The sequence below is a fragment of the Acomys russatus genome, chromosome 10, assembly GCF_903995435.1.
Source record: "Acomys russatus chromosome 10, mAcoRus1.1, whole genome shotgun sequence".
NCBI lineage: Eukaryota > Metazoa > Chordata > Mammalia > Rodentia > Muridae > Acomys > Acomys russatus.
The window spans coordinates 72,655,145-72,668,709 of record NC_067146.1 but is presented as its reverse complement, the minus strand read 5'-3'; the positions used below and the strand labels follow the sequence as shown (position 1 = coordinate 72,668,709).

Here is a 13,565-nt window from a genome sequence, read left to right as displayed (position 1 = left end):
TGTCCTTGGTCAGTGCAATAGCTTGAGCAGACACCCCTGGGCCCCGATCCACCAATCATGATGTTCCTTTTGTAGGTTTCTAGGACACTCTGGGTCCTTCTATTTCCCCATCTCCTATATTTGTCTTACCTAGAGTTCCAGTGGGATGTCCTCACATCTACCCCAATCTTCTGGTAAGTGAAGACTTTCATAGGACATGCATTTTGGGCTAGTGCCCAATTATAAGTGAGTATATACCATATGTGTCTTTCTGCTTCTGGGTTAACTCACTTAGTATGACCATTTCTAGTTCCATCTATTTGTCCACAAATATTGGGATTTCCTTGTTTTGAATAGCTGAGTAGTATTCCATGGTGTAAATGTACAACAGTTTCTTTATACATTCTTCAACTGAGGGACATTTAGGCTGTTTCCAGGTTCTGGCTATTATGAATAAGGCTGCTATGAACATGGTTGAGCATATGTCCTTGTTAAGTGGAGGAGCATCTTCCAGGTATATTCCAAGGAGTTGGATAACTGGGTCTTGAGGAAGCCCTATTCCCAGTTTTCTGAGATAGTGCCAGATAAATTTCCATAGTGGACAAAACCAAATTTAAACACTATCTATACACAAACCCAACCCTTCAGAAGACACTAGAAGGAAAACTCCAATCAATGAGGTTAACTACACCCAGGAAAACACAGGATATATATAACTTCACTACAACAAAACAAAAAAGAAGACAGGCACACAAATGCTACCACCACCAACATTAAAATAAAAGGAACTAACAATTATTGGTCATTAATATCTCTCAACATCAATGGACTCAACTCTCCAATAATGAGAGACAAATGAACCCAAGAAGCAAGCTGGAGTAGCCATCCTAATTTCTATAAAATATAATTTCAACCAAAATTAATCAAAAGATATGGGGAAGGTAACTTCATTCTCATCAAAGGAAAAATCCACCAAGAGAACATCTCAATTATGAATAGCTATGCCTCAAATACAAGCACACCCACATTTGTAAAACATTATTAAAGCTTAAATCACACATTGATCCCTACACATTAATAGTGGGAGACTTTGATGCCTCTCTCTCACCAGTAGCAATCATGGAGACAGAAACTAAGTAGAGAAATGATGAAACTAACAGAGGTCATTAACCAAATGGAGATAATAGATATGTACAGAACCTTTTTACCCAAACACAAAAGATTATACCTTCTTCTCAGCACCTCATAGAACCTTCTCTAAAACTGACCACAAAGCAAGCCTCAACAGATACAAGCAAATTGATTTAACCAATTGTATCTTATCAGATTACCACAGATTAAAGCTGGATTTTAACAACAATAGAAATAATAAAAAATCTACATACTCATGGAAATTGAACAACTCTCTACTCAATGACACTGGGTCAGGGATGGATGAAATAGAGAAAGAAATTAAAGTTTTCCTAAAATTCAATGAAAATGAAGACACAACACACCCAAACTTACGAGACACAATGAAAACAACTCCAAGAGGAAAGTTCATAGCACTAAGTGCCTTTGTAAAGAAATTGGAGAGACCTCATACTAGCAACTTAACAACTCACCTGAAAGCTCTAGAAAGAAAGGAAGCAAACTCACTCAAGAGAAGTGGACAGCAGGAAATAATCAAACTCAATGCTGAAATCAATAAATTAGAAACAAAGAGAACAATCCTAAGAATCAACAAAATCAACTTCTAGTTCTTTGAGAAAATCATCAAGATACACAAACCCTTAGCCAAACTAACTAACAGGCAGAGAACCTATATACAAATCAACAAAATCAGAAATGAAAAGAAGGACATAACAACAGACGCTGAGGAAATCTAAAGAATCTTACTTTAAAAAACCTCTACTCCACAAAACTGGATAATCTAAATGAAATGGACAGTTTTCTCTATAGATTCCATTTACCAAAGTTAAATTGAGTCCTGTAACCCTGAAGGAAAAAAGCCCAGGGCCAGATAGTGTCAGCACAGACTTTCAAAGAAGAGTTAATACCAATACTCCTCAAAATATTACAAAAATGAAAAACAGAAGGAACATTACCAATCTCATTCTATGAGGCCACAGTCACCCTGATACGTAAACCACACAAAGACTCAACAAAGAAAGAGAATTTCAGACCAATTTCCATATGAACATAGATGCAAAAAGACCCAATAAAATACAAACTGAATCTAAGAACACAAGAAAAATATCTACCATGATCAAGTAGGCTTCATCCCAGGTATGGAAGGGTGATTCAATATACAAAAATCCATCAACATAATCCATAATATAAACAAACAGAAAGGAAAAAGCCATGTGATCATTTCATTGCATGTTGAAAAAGCATTTGACAAAATCCAACGCCCCTTCATGATAAAAGTCTTGGAAACACCAGGGATACATCTAAGCATAATAAAGCCAATAAACAGCAAACATATAAACAGCATGGAGAGAAACTTAAGGTAGTTCCACTGAAATCAGGGACAAGACAAGGCTGCTCACTTTCTCTGTATCTCTTCAATATAGTACTTGAAGTCCTAACTAGAGCAATAAGACAATAAAAGGAGATAAAGGAAATACAAATAGGAAAAGAACAAGTCAGAGTATGGCTATTCGCAGATGATCTGATAGTATACCTAAGTGACCCCCAATGGAGAACTCCTACAGCTGATAAACGCCTTCAGTTATGTGGCATACAAAATGAATAAACAAAACAAAACAAAACAAAACCAGTAGTCTTCCTGTATACAATGACAAATAGGCTAAGAAAGAAATTAAGGAAACTACACCCTTCACAAAAGCCACAGATAGTGGAAAGTATCTTGGTGTAACTCTAACCAAGCAAATGAAAGTCTTGTATGACAAGAACTTCATGTCTCTGAAGATAGAAATTGAGGAAGATATCAGAAGATGGAACGATCTCCCATGTTCATGGATCAGTAGGATTAACAGAGCAAAAATGTCCATCTTACCAAAAAAGATTCAATGCAATCTTCATTGAAATACTAACACAATTCTTTATAGACCTTGAAAGAACCATTCTCAAGTCTGAGGGAAAAAGCCGGAAGAGCTAAAACATTCCTAAACAAGAAAATATTCTTCTGGAGCAATCTCCATCCCTGATTTCAAGCTGTAGTACAGAGCAATAGTAATAAAAACTGCATAGTATTGGCATAGAAACAGTCTGGTTTATCAATGGAATCAAACTGAAGACCCAGGGAAAAAGACCCATACACCTATGCACACTTGATTTTTGACAAAGCCAAAACTATACAATGGAAAAAAGAAAGCATCTTCAACAATGGTGCTGGTCTAACTGGATGTCTACATGTAGAAAAATGCAAATAGATCCATATCTATCACCCCGTACAAAACTCAAATCCATGTGGATCAAAAACCTCAATATAAAACCAGAAACACTAAATCTATTAGAAGAAAATGATGAAGATCCTGGAACTGATTGGCACAGGAGAGAACTTCCTGAACAAAACACCAACAGCTCAGTCTCTAAGATCAACAGTTAATAAATGGGACCTCTTGAAACTGAAAAGCTTCTGTAAGGCAAAGATACTGAAAATAGAACAAAATGACATCCTACAGACTGGGAGATCTTGACCAACCCTACATCTGACAAAGAGCTAATATCCAAAATATATAAAGAACTCAAGAAATTAAATACCATCAAACCAAATAACCCAATTTTTAAAAATGGAATTCAGAGCTAAATGGAGAATTCTCAACAGAGGAATACTGAATGACTGAGAAACACTTAAGAAATGCTTAATGTCTTTAGTCATCAGGGAAATGCAAATCAAAACAACTCTGAGATTCCATTTTACACCCGTCAGAATGGCTAAGATCAAAAACTCAAGTGACAGCACATGCTGGCGAGGATGTGGAAAAAGGGGAACACTCCTCCATTGCTGGTGGGAGTGCAAACTTGTACAACACTTTGGAAATCAATCTGGAACTTTCCCAGGAAATTGAGGATAGCTCTACCTCAAGACCCAGCTATACCACTCCTGGGCCTATACCCCAAAGATGTTCCACCATGCAATAGCAAAATTTGCTCAACTATATTCATAGCAGCTTTATTCATAATAGCCAGAAACTGAAAACCACCTAGATATCCCTCAACCAAAGAATGGATAAATAAACTGTGGTACATTTATACAATGGAATACTACTCAGCTATTAAAAACAAGAAAGTCATGAAATTTGCAGGCAAATGAATAGAACCAGACAAGATCATCTTGAGTGAGGTAAGACCCAGAAAGACATGCATGGTATGATATATACTCACTTATAAGTGGATATTAGCCGTATAGTACATGATAACCATACTGCAACTCACAGACCCAAAGAAGATAAGTAACAAGGAGGATCCAAGGGATGATGCGTAAATGTCACTTAGGAGTGGAAATAGAATAGACAGTTGAAATGATTAAAGAGAGGGAACAGGGTAAGAGAGGGAGCACAGAGAGAACTGAGGGCCTATAATAGTCCTGAGGAGAGTGGACAGAGGACAAGCTGGAGACCTATGACAGGGTAAGCTCCTGTGAGGATATGAGGGTGACTCTAAGCTGAGACTTCTAGTAGCAGTGGTCATGGAGACTGAAGAAGCCACAATAACTAGACACAACTCCTAGTGGAAGGAGGGGAACTCCAACCCAACCACAAGAAATTTCAACCACAAATTACCCTGCCTACAAGATGTGCAGGGACAAATACAAAACAGATATTGAGGAAATGTCCAACAAATGCCTGGCCCAACCTGAGACCCACCCTGTGGGAGACAACCAACCCCTGACACTCTTAACGATACTCTGCTATGCTTGTAGATGGGAGCTGTAGATGGGAGCCTAGCATAGATGTCCTCGGAGTGGCTCCACCCAGCAGCCGATGGGAACAGATGCAGAGACCCACAGCCAAACATTGAGTGGAGTGCAGGGTGTACTCCACTCTACATAGAGTTCTACATAGAGTGTAGAAGAGTCGGGGGAAGGATAGAAAGACTCAAAGATGACAGGAGCCACATAAGGCCAACAGAGCCAACTAACCAAGGCCCAACCAGGACTGGACCTAGACCCCCCGTACAGATGTAACTATTAAGCAGCTCTGTCTTAGTATAGGTCCTCTAGTAAGGGGAATGGGGGCTGAATCTGACATGGACTCTGTTGCTTGCTTTTTATTGTCTTCCCCTGGTGGGCTTACCTTTCCAGGCCACTGGGGAAGAGGATGCACTTGGTCCTGATTTAACTTTTGTGTGTTGGGATGGGGAGCTCCTCTTCTCTGAGGGTTAGGGCAAACAGAGAGGGTGGGGCTAGGAGGAGAGGAGGGAGGGGGCTATGACCGGGATGTTAAGTGAATAATTAACAAAATTAAATAAAAAAGAAACTGATGACCATGTAAAATACAAGTAAGTTTTGACTGCATATGTTTTATGAACTATATGGATTCTGATATCTTATTTGTGAGGACAAACTAAATATCTACCACCATTGAAGTATTTATATTAAAATATCTTTACTTTTTTCAGAAGATAGAAAACATCAAATTAGTAGATAAAATATACATTTATTAATGGAAGATAAGAAAAAGGGGGATGCTAATTAAAACATAGTAAGCAGAATAAAATTAGGTGGTATAAATTTATCTCCGCAATCATAATAATTATACTCTAGATGTCCTACTTTAGAGTGCTTTTAATGTATAGCTCTAAAATAGTAATCTTGTATTACAGCAGGTATAGCTAGAGCCTGTGAAGGGTCAAAGTAAATGCATGGAATAAACTGGTATGCGGTGGTATTTTCAAAGGCTACATGACAGTGTCTGTACACTAGCCTTTCAGGCAAGGGGCACTCCTGTGCGATGGTGAGATCAGACTTGCCATCTCCTCAGCTCTCTATGCTGCTCTTTCTTAACACAATGAACGGAATGACTCGGTTGAAAATGCCTGTAGGTAAACGTATAGCACAGCAGAGAACAAGCTTGTGGGATGCTCAGCCCTAAATGTGAAGGAGAGATAAACCTGTGGGTTCAGAACGGTCTTGTGAGAGAACAGGTGAGGTTAATCCACTAGAAGACCAACCACCTTGTGCGGGAGCTTGATTGTTGCCAGCTGAAAAGATCCCCTGACCAGACTCTGGGAGGAGATCTATAAATGAGCCGAAAGCTGGAGACGGGGCTTTTTGGAGACGTCAGATAGCTTTGGCTATTCATTGCTGCACTTCAAGATGCTTCTAGAGAGAATCGCTCCAGGGAAGGCTTTGAGGCTCCAGCTCCTGCTGAAGTTCCAGGTTCTGGTTACTCCAGGTTACAGCAGAAGAAATCCTGCTGATTATGTCAAGAGAATCATTCCTCGAAACTGATATCCTTACGGGTTTGTTACTGTGTTCATTAATCCTCTTTTACTATTGTTTTGGTTAGTCGGGTTATAAGTGACGTGCGCTCAAATGTGGGCCACCAGAGTTTGTGTGAAAGTCAGTCCCCACTCTCCACTCAACCGTGGAGAATGTCCTGTCCATTGGCTAGATCTGGGTAGGGGTTCAAAGTTTACTGCCCGTATTGTCCTTGGCTGGTGCCATAGTTTGAGCAGGACCCCTGGGCCCAGATCTGCCTATCATAATGTTAGGCCTGGCGGCACTCAGAGGAAGAACAGCAGGCTACCAAGAAGAGACTTGATACCCTATGAGCATATACAGGGGGAGGAAGTCCCCCTCAGTCACAGACATAGGGGAGGGGAGTAAGAGGAAAGCAGGAGGGAGGGAGGAATGGGAGGATACAAGGGATGGGACAACAATTTAGATGTAATATGAATAAATTAATAAAACACATTTTAAAAAATGATGTATGTGAAGTTAATTAGTTTGTAATAAAATATATTGGTTAAGAAAATTGAGCCTATATATCTTTACTGCACCCCTCCTCCCTCAGAGATCCGCTTTAGGCATCATTGCAGAAGCCAGAACAGAAAGATGTGGGAGCCAAAGGCAGTGGATGACTACAAGAAACTGTCTTCGGGACCCAACAGGGCAGCTGCACACATGCCCCTGCAGTGGTTGTGACAGTGTACACAAGCCCTGTGCAAGTTCATGGCAGACCAAATGCCAGCATGCAGAGGGGAGTTGCCCATGAGGCCCCACCCCTAGCCAAGGAACTATTGGTAGCTGACAGCTGCCTGGAGAGAGATAGTCAGTTTTCTTTAAAGGTGTTGCCACTGATAGAGTGACTACATTTGAGTGTTAGGTCACATGGCCATGAGTATATAGTCAACACAAGTTGGACTTCATGGGTGGCAAAAAACAAGAGGACACAAAGTTTGATCGGTGGTTCTTAGAGGAGTTGTGGGGGCAGGTAAGTGTGGCAGTTTTGTGAAAATCTCAAGGAATTTTTTTTTTTTGAAGCGTGACACAAAGAATATTGGTGCGCAGGCCTACCCACCTTGTTTGTGGTTCCAGATTCAGCAATGACTGTCCTTGGCTAGTTTTGACTGTCAACTTGACACAACAGAGTCTACTTCAAGAGTACATCCAGCCCAAAGACAACCTGAGAAGGGGATTTCAACGGAGTGACTGTCTAAATCATATTGGTCCCTAGCTGTATCTGTGGGGTAGGCCTTGTGTTGAGTGTTACTTGATGTAGGAGAGCCAGCCCACTGTGGGCAGCACCATTCCCTGAGCAGGTGGTCCTCCTGATCTGCATAAGAACACTGAGTAAGCACGATCCTGAGAGAGCCAGTAAGCCGCATTCCTCCTAAGTGCCTTCCCTGATTTCCCTAAATGATAGACTTCAACTCTACACTGAAGTAATCCCATTCCTCCCAAACGTTGTGTTTTGGTCAAAGTGTTTTTCCTCACAGCAATAGAAGGAAGCTAGAACATTGGCCAGTAGTATTGCCTTGTCTCTTGATGCCTCAGTTTTCCTCATCTAAAAAACACATCCAGAAATACTTGACCTATGTGGCTTGAGTGAAGGTTAAAAGGGAATAAGGGACCATCTCTGTTAGCTCTTCAACAGATGTGATCTTCTTTATATCACAAAAAAGAAATTCATAAAACTTACAACTTCAGAAAGCAAATAGCTATTTAGACTTTCAAGTTGAAATCCTTTTTTCTTATAAAGAGTTAATTAGCCATGAAATTAAATATTTATAGTTTCATAGAACCAATGTATTTATAATGTTAGAATATGGAAGTGTCTAGCCTAGAAATTCAAAACTTTCTTAATGTCTTTACAGCTGATATTTCTCCACTGGGAACATCTTGAAATTACAACGTACAATTATCTAAAAGGGAAGAGTGTGCCTCAAGGTCAATTAGGGAAGTCGCATGTGATTGAATATTTATTTTCAGGTGTAGATGCTTACTGCTGGGTCAGGGGCTTGCTTGTGAGAGTTTTGATATTCTGAGCATTTCTTCCTTGTTTATAGATCATTAGGTGCTGTTCTTATTCCCACTGGGAAGGACCAACTGTCCCTGTTTGCTTGGAGTTTGCCAGTGTCCCAGGATGCAGGACTTTGGTGCTAAACTTCAGATGGTCTGAGGAAAAACAGAATGGTTGGTCACCCCATCTCCAACACACACACACACACACACACACACACACACACACACACACACACACCCCCCAATACCATAGACCTCATCTCGCAGCACCAACCACAACTGCTGGAGCCATTTGTGAGTACCCTGCTCTGCTGAGTACCAGTTTCTTGCTGCAGTGGTGAGAGGCAGACTTGGGGTTTGATGGTCACCAGGAATGCCACCTGGGAAGCAGCTTCTGAAGTCTGTGTGGGAAAGAGAAGAGAAATGTCTCCTCTGTCACACTTTATCACCTATGCACTGGAAGGAATAACTTACCACAATAGCAAACCTCCCAAAATCGGGATACAAAATCGGGAAGTAAAGGCCAAAGGCACTTGCTGCCACGCCCACTGACTTAGGCTCAATCCTGGAACTCACATGGCAGAAGAGAACTGACTACTCCAGGTTGTCCTCTTATTTCCACCTCTCTCTCTCTCTCTCTCTCTCTCTCTCTCTCTCTCTCTCTCTCTCTCTCTCTCACACACACACACACACACAACTTTAGCTTTAAGCACTTACTCTTCTCATTTTGTTGTCCAAAGCAAGACTCCCCTTTTAAGGGGGTGGGTGGGATTGCTAGCAGCAGGAGAGGATCAGATAGCACTCTCTCCTTTCCTTGGTACTTTTCCCCTCATCCCTCATCTGCTCAGACAATAGGAGCTCATCCGGTGATGGATGACCAACTTCATCTACCCAAGTTGTGAGGTCAGAGCTCTGCCTATGGCTCACTGAGGCACCTGCAAAGTTTGTTTCTACAAACTTGTGTGTGATTACTCTTACAATTCATAATGATCTTCACATCCCTCAAATTAAAGATTAACAGGAACAGCTTCCAGCCACCAAATCCAATTTGCATGACACTCCCTGCTCCTCACACCCATAGCCTCTTGCTTTTTGCTTCTATTTAAACATCTGCTCTGCTCTGTCTTGCATGTGTCACTTAAGCATGTGTCTATCTCGTTCATAAACTTATTGGTATTTAAGTGCAGGGGACCATCTCTCTTATGTTTGCATCACTCCTGAAACCTGTGAGAGTAATGGCCACAGAGAATACTTAGTGGCTGTTTCCAAAATTGATAGCATCCTTGGGACTCAAGAAATGGAGGAATCAGAGAGTTGCCTTTTAACCTTGTCGATACTTCACTCTGTTGATGAGATGAATACATGGTCTGTGTTCTGCTGGCATTGTTCACTCTTGCATTAAATTACATGGAGCAGCTCATTTAGTAGGTAGTTCTGGTTTGGGAAGACTTGGCAGTAATAGAAAGGATGTGTGTATTAGAATAAATAAAAATCCAATTATCCCAAGCAACCTTTAATTGAAAAATCATTTGAGTGGCGCTATCCTTGCACAGAGAGCCTTTGTGGGCTGTTCAGCCCAGCCTGGCTTGTGTTCTGGCCTCGCTGTGATCATTCCCAGTCTCCATGGTTGACTCCAAGCTAAACCAGCCCTCACTGAGCATCTCCTGTGCCAGAGAACAGGATGAGTATCTGCACACAAGGAACCCTGTTCCCAAGATGTACAACATTTCAGTTTTGCATGATGAGAACAAGCTTAATTTAATAGCTATTACTCAGCGCAATAAAAAAAATGCCTGGGTGACACATAGGATTAATTATAAGTTATTCCACTTTAATTTGTAAAGGAAAAGGTTTCTGTGCGATGTCTCACTGTGCTAATTGTTCTGATGAGCAGGAGAAAAGGTAGACTTTTAGTTGTGACAATATCATAATCCTCTTGCCCAGAGCCACGATGAAGGGACGTTCCCCAGAAGTGCCTCACTCATGGCGCCATCTTCTTTTGTGATAATAGAAAGGGTGGGTTTTTTTTGTTTGTTTTATTTTGTTTTGTTTTAGTTGTGATGTCATTGTAGATGACCTCAGAGGTCTCCCTGGAGGAGCAAGGAGCCCTCTCTATTGTGTAAATAGGAGCATGCTTCATGTTTGTGCATTAGACCAAAAGGAGGGATAATTACATTATAGTCACTTCTCTGGCATCCGTGGTCCATATAGACACTATGCATGGCTGCAGCTTGAAGCAAGTATACCGACATGCTTATTTCACTGAAGAAACACTGGCCCCAAGCTGGGACTGTTTTCTTTCTTTCTTTCTTTTTCTTTTCTTTTTATATGTTCCTTTGTCCTGATCTAAGGAAAGAGAAAGAAGCTGGCCGATAATAAGGCCTCTGAAACACTGCAAGAGAACCGAGTCCCTTCTGTCCTGAGTCAGGCAGTGGGACCAGCCTTCCATTTACTCTGAGCGGATTGAAGAAAGATATTGGCAGAGTATCCTGGAAAGTCTGGAGGAAAAGTGGGTGGGAAGGGTGAGGCAATGCCTGGAGAAAAAAATTTAGGGGGTGCTGTAGGACTCGGTTTCATCTCAAGTGGGATTTACCCCTCAGAAATCAGGAGTGGTTCCAACACATAGTTCTGTCTTTTTATCTGTTAGCTCTCTGTCATGGTTAGAGGTGTCAACTTGGAGAAGGTTCTAGAATCACTGGAAGACTAGCCGAGAAGCCTCTGACGATGCCCGTGGAAGACTGTTCTGATTTGTGCCCACTGTGGACGCTGCCGTTCTCTGGATGGGAACCTGGGCTATATACAAAGAGAGAAAAGGAAGCACACATGCTCCTCTCCACTTCCTGACTGTGGATACCACGTGACCAGCTTTGGCCTTGACTTCCCCCACTGTGATGCACCGCTTATTTTAAGTTAAAATAAATCCCCTTTCTTGTAAGTCGTCTCTGAAGGTGTGTTTTATCACAGCTATCAGAGAAGAGAGTAAGATCGCCTTTTCCTTTTGTGTGGCATTTGCTGCCATCTCTCAAACTTCAGCTCCCACCTCAGCTGCCCTAAGAAGTCTGTTTTACCTCCCGTACTCTCCCCAACCTGAGGGGAGTGCCTTTCTCCAATCCACTAAACACTGGTACCTAGTTACTACTAGGAGGGAGGAGCTTTCTTTGCCCCTGATTTATTTTTGTAGTGTCAGGTAGACGGTCCAACACCTTTACACCTGCTCTGAAGATGATCAGCAATCTGGAAATGTTTGACACGTGTTCTACAGGGATCTTTTGACAGGTAGCTTTTCTTTTTCTCTTCCTTTTTTCCTTCCTTCCTTCCTTTCTTCCTTCCTTCCTCTTGTTTTGTTTTGCTTTGCTTTTTGAGACAAGGTTTCTCTGTGTAGCCTTGGCTGTCCTGGATTTGCTTTGTAGACCAGGCTCGATTCGAACTCACAGAAATCCTCCTGCCCCTGCCTCCCTGAATGCTGAGATCACAGGCGTGGGACACTGCACCCAGCTGAAATGTAGTTTTTCAATTGTTAAAGTTCATTGTCACTCTGTATCATAAAAATCAATCCTGGTTTATTAGGGCTTGACAACCCAACTCATCAAAATGCCACCCCTACCCACCCCACGTCTGTTACTTCTAACACATGCAGGGAATTACTATCGCCATATCCTGAGTTAGGACTCAGAAGTCTCAGGACTCTGGAAGTCAGAGAGTTTGACAAGCCACTGGACCTGGACCACAGAGGCTAGAGGATAGGAAGGTTCAGTCTGTTTCTAATAAGGTGTGGTGAAGGAGCTGAGAGACCAAGGGCTGGCTAAGAGAGAAGCGTGGGCCATTTGATGCTTAGGTGAGACAAGAAGTTGGCATGTTCCTTTAAAATGAAGCCCCTGGATTGTCTTTCAATGGCTCGTGCCCATTACTCCCTAGTTCATTTACCTTCTATAACCAAGAGTCTTTGTATAGTGACACGTCCAGCACATCTGTGTGGCCAGATGCCTCTGAGTCAACTTTCTTTACGTAATACCAACTCCAGTAAACAAAGCTTCCCAATGTAATCAGTGCTGAACACTCATGCTATATGGTGGTAAATCGTGACTAAGTCAACCTTTCAAGATTAAAAAAACACCTTCTTTGTATATCATCATTTAAAGGAACAAAGAAAGCCAGTGGGGATATTTTGGAAACTATGGAACAATTTTCATCAAGGGAGCTTGTAAATAACATCAGTGGCTTCACTGGTTGGGGAAATGTGAAAATTATGTATGTACAGAAAATACTAGAATATTCCCAAAGTCATAGCAGACAGTCATGTGTCAGATTTCGCCGTCAGTGAAGGACCAATGAGGCAGTGATTCTATAAAACATCCCGTGAGCCTGGGGATACTGTGGCTAATTTAGTCTTTAGAAATACTTCCTAAGATATTAGCAAAATTACAAAAATCACATAAACACCTGTGTTTTTTGTGTTGTTGTTGTTTGTGTGTGTGTTTTTAAAATTTTGTCTTTGTCATTAAACATCTTTATTGGCTATTTGCAAGCAATTTAAAGATTCACATATGATATACACGGTAGAACAAAACACCACTGTGCGATGAGGCCCATTTTCTTTGGTTTAGATCGCATTGAAGAATTGAATGGCTAGAGGCAGTGGGTGGTACACTCCTTTAATCCTAGCACTTGGTTGGCAGAGGAAGGCTGGATCTCCTGGGTTTGAGGACAGCCTGGTTTACAGATCAAATAGGACAGCCAGAGCTACACAAAGAAACCCCAGTCTCCCAAAACCAAAGTGTATGTGTGTGAGGGAGGGGGCGGGAATAAAGATTTGAGTCACATTAATTTTAAACTAAGCCCATGCGAATCAGTGCTCAATGGAGAAGTTGAATGGAGTTTTAGCTGATTAACATGGCCATGTTGTGTGAGGTGATCATCCTGCCCAGGTGACCTTTAAAATATGGTTCTGACTCATATTCAAAGTGTCACCTCAATTCATGCATAGACTTTAGCTTGTTTGGTGAGATATGGTCAACACCGGCAGCACAAGCCTATTAGAGTGAGTTTAAATTGCATGAAATATAAACATCTACTACTGATTTACGTGAGTCATATCAGGTGTCAGTCAGCCACTCATGGCTGCCGTAGTAAGTGCAGGAATGTGAGACATTTGCACACAGTTCTCAGGCAT

General features: G+C 41.5%; 1 protein-coding gene across 2 annotated transcripts in view; it reads right to left on the bottom strand.

The window, feature by feature from the left end:
• The window catches only part of Npy (neuropeptide Y), a 62,584-nt gene that overhangs the window by 41,378 nt on the left and 7,641 nt on the right, over positions 1-13,565 (bottom strand). The gene's annotated exons all lie outside the window — the stretch shown is intronic.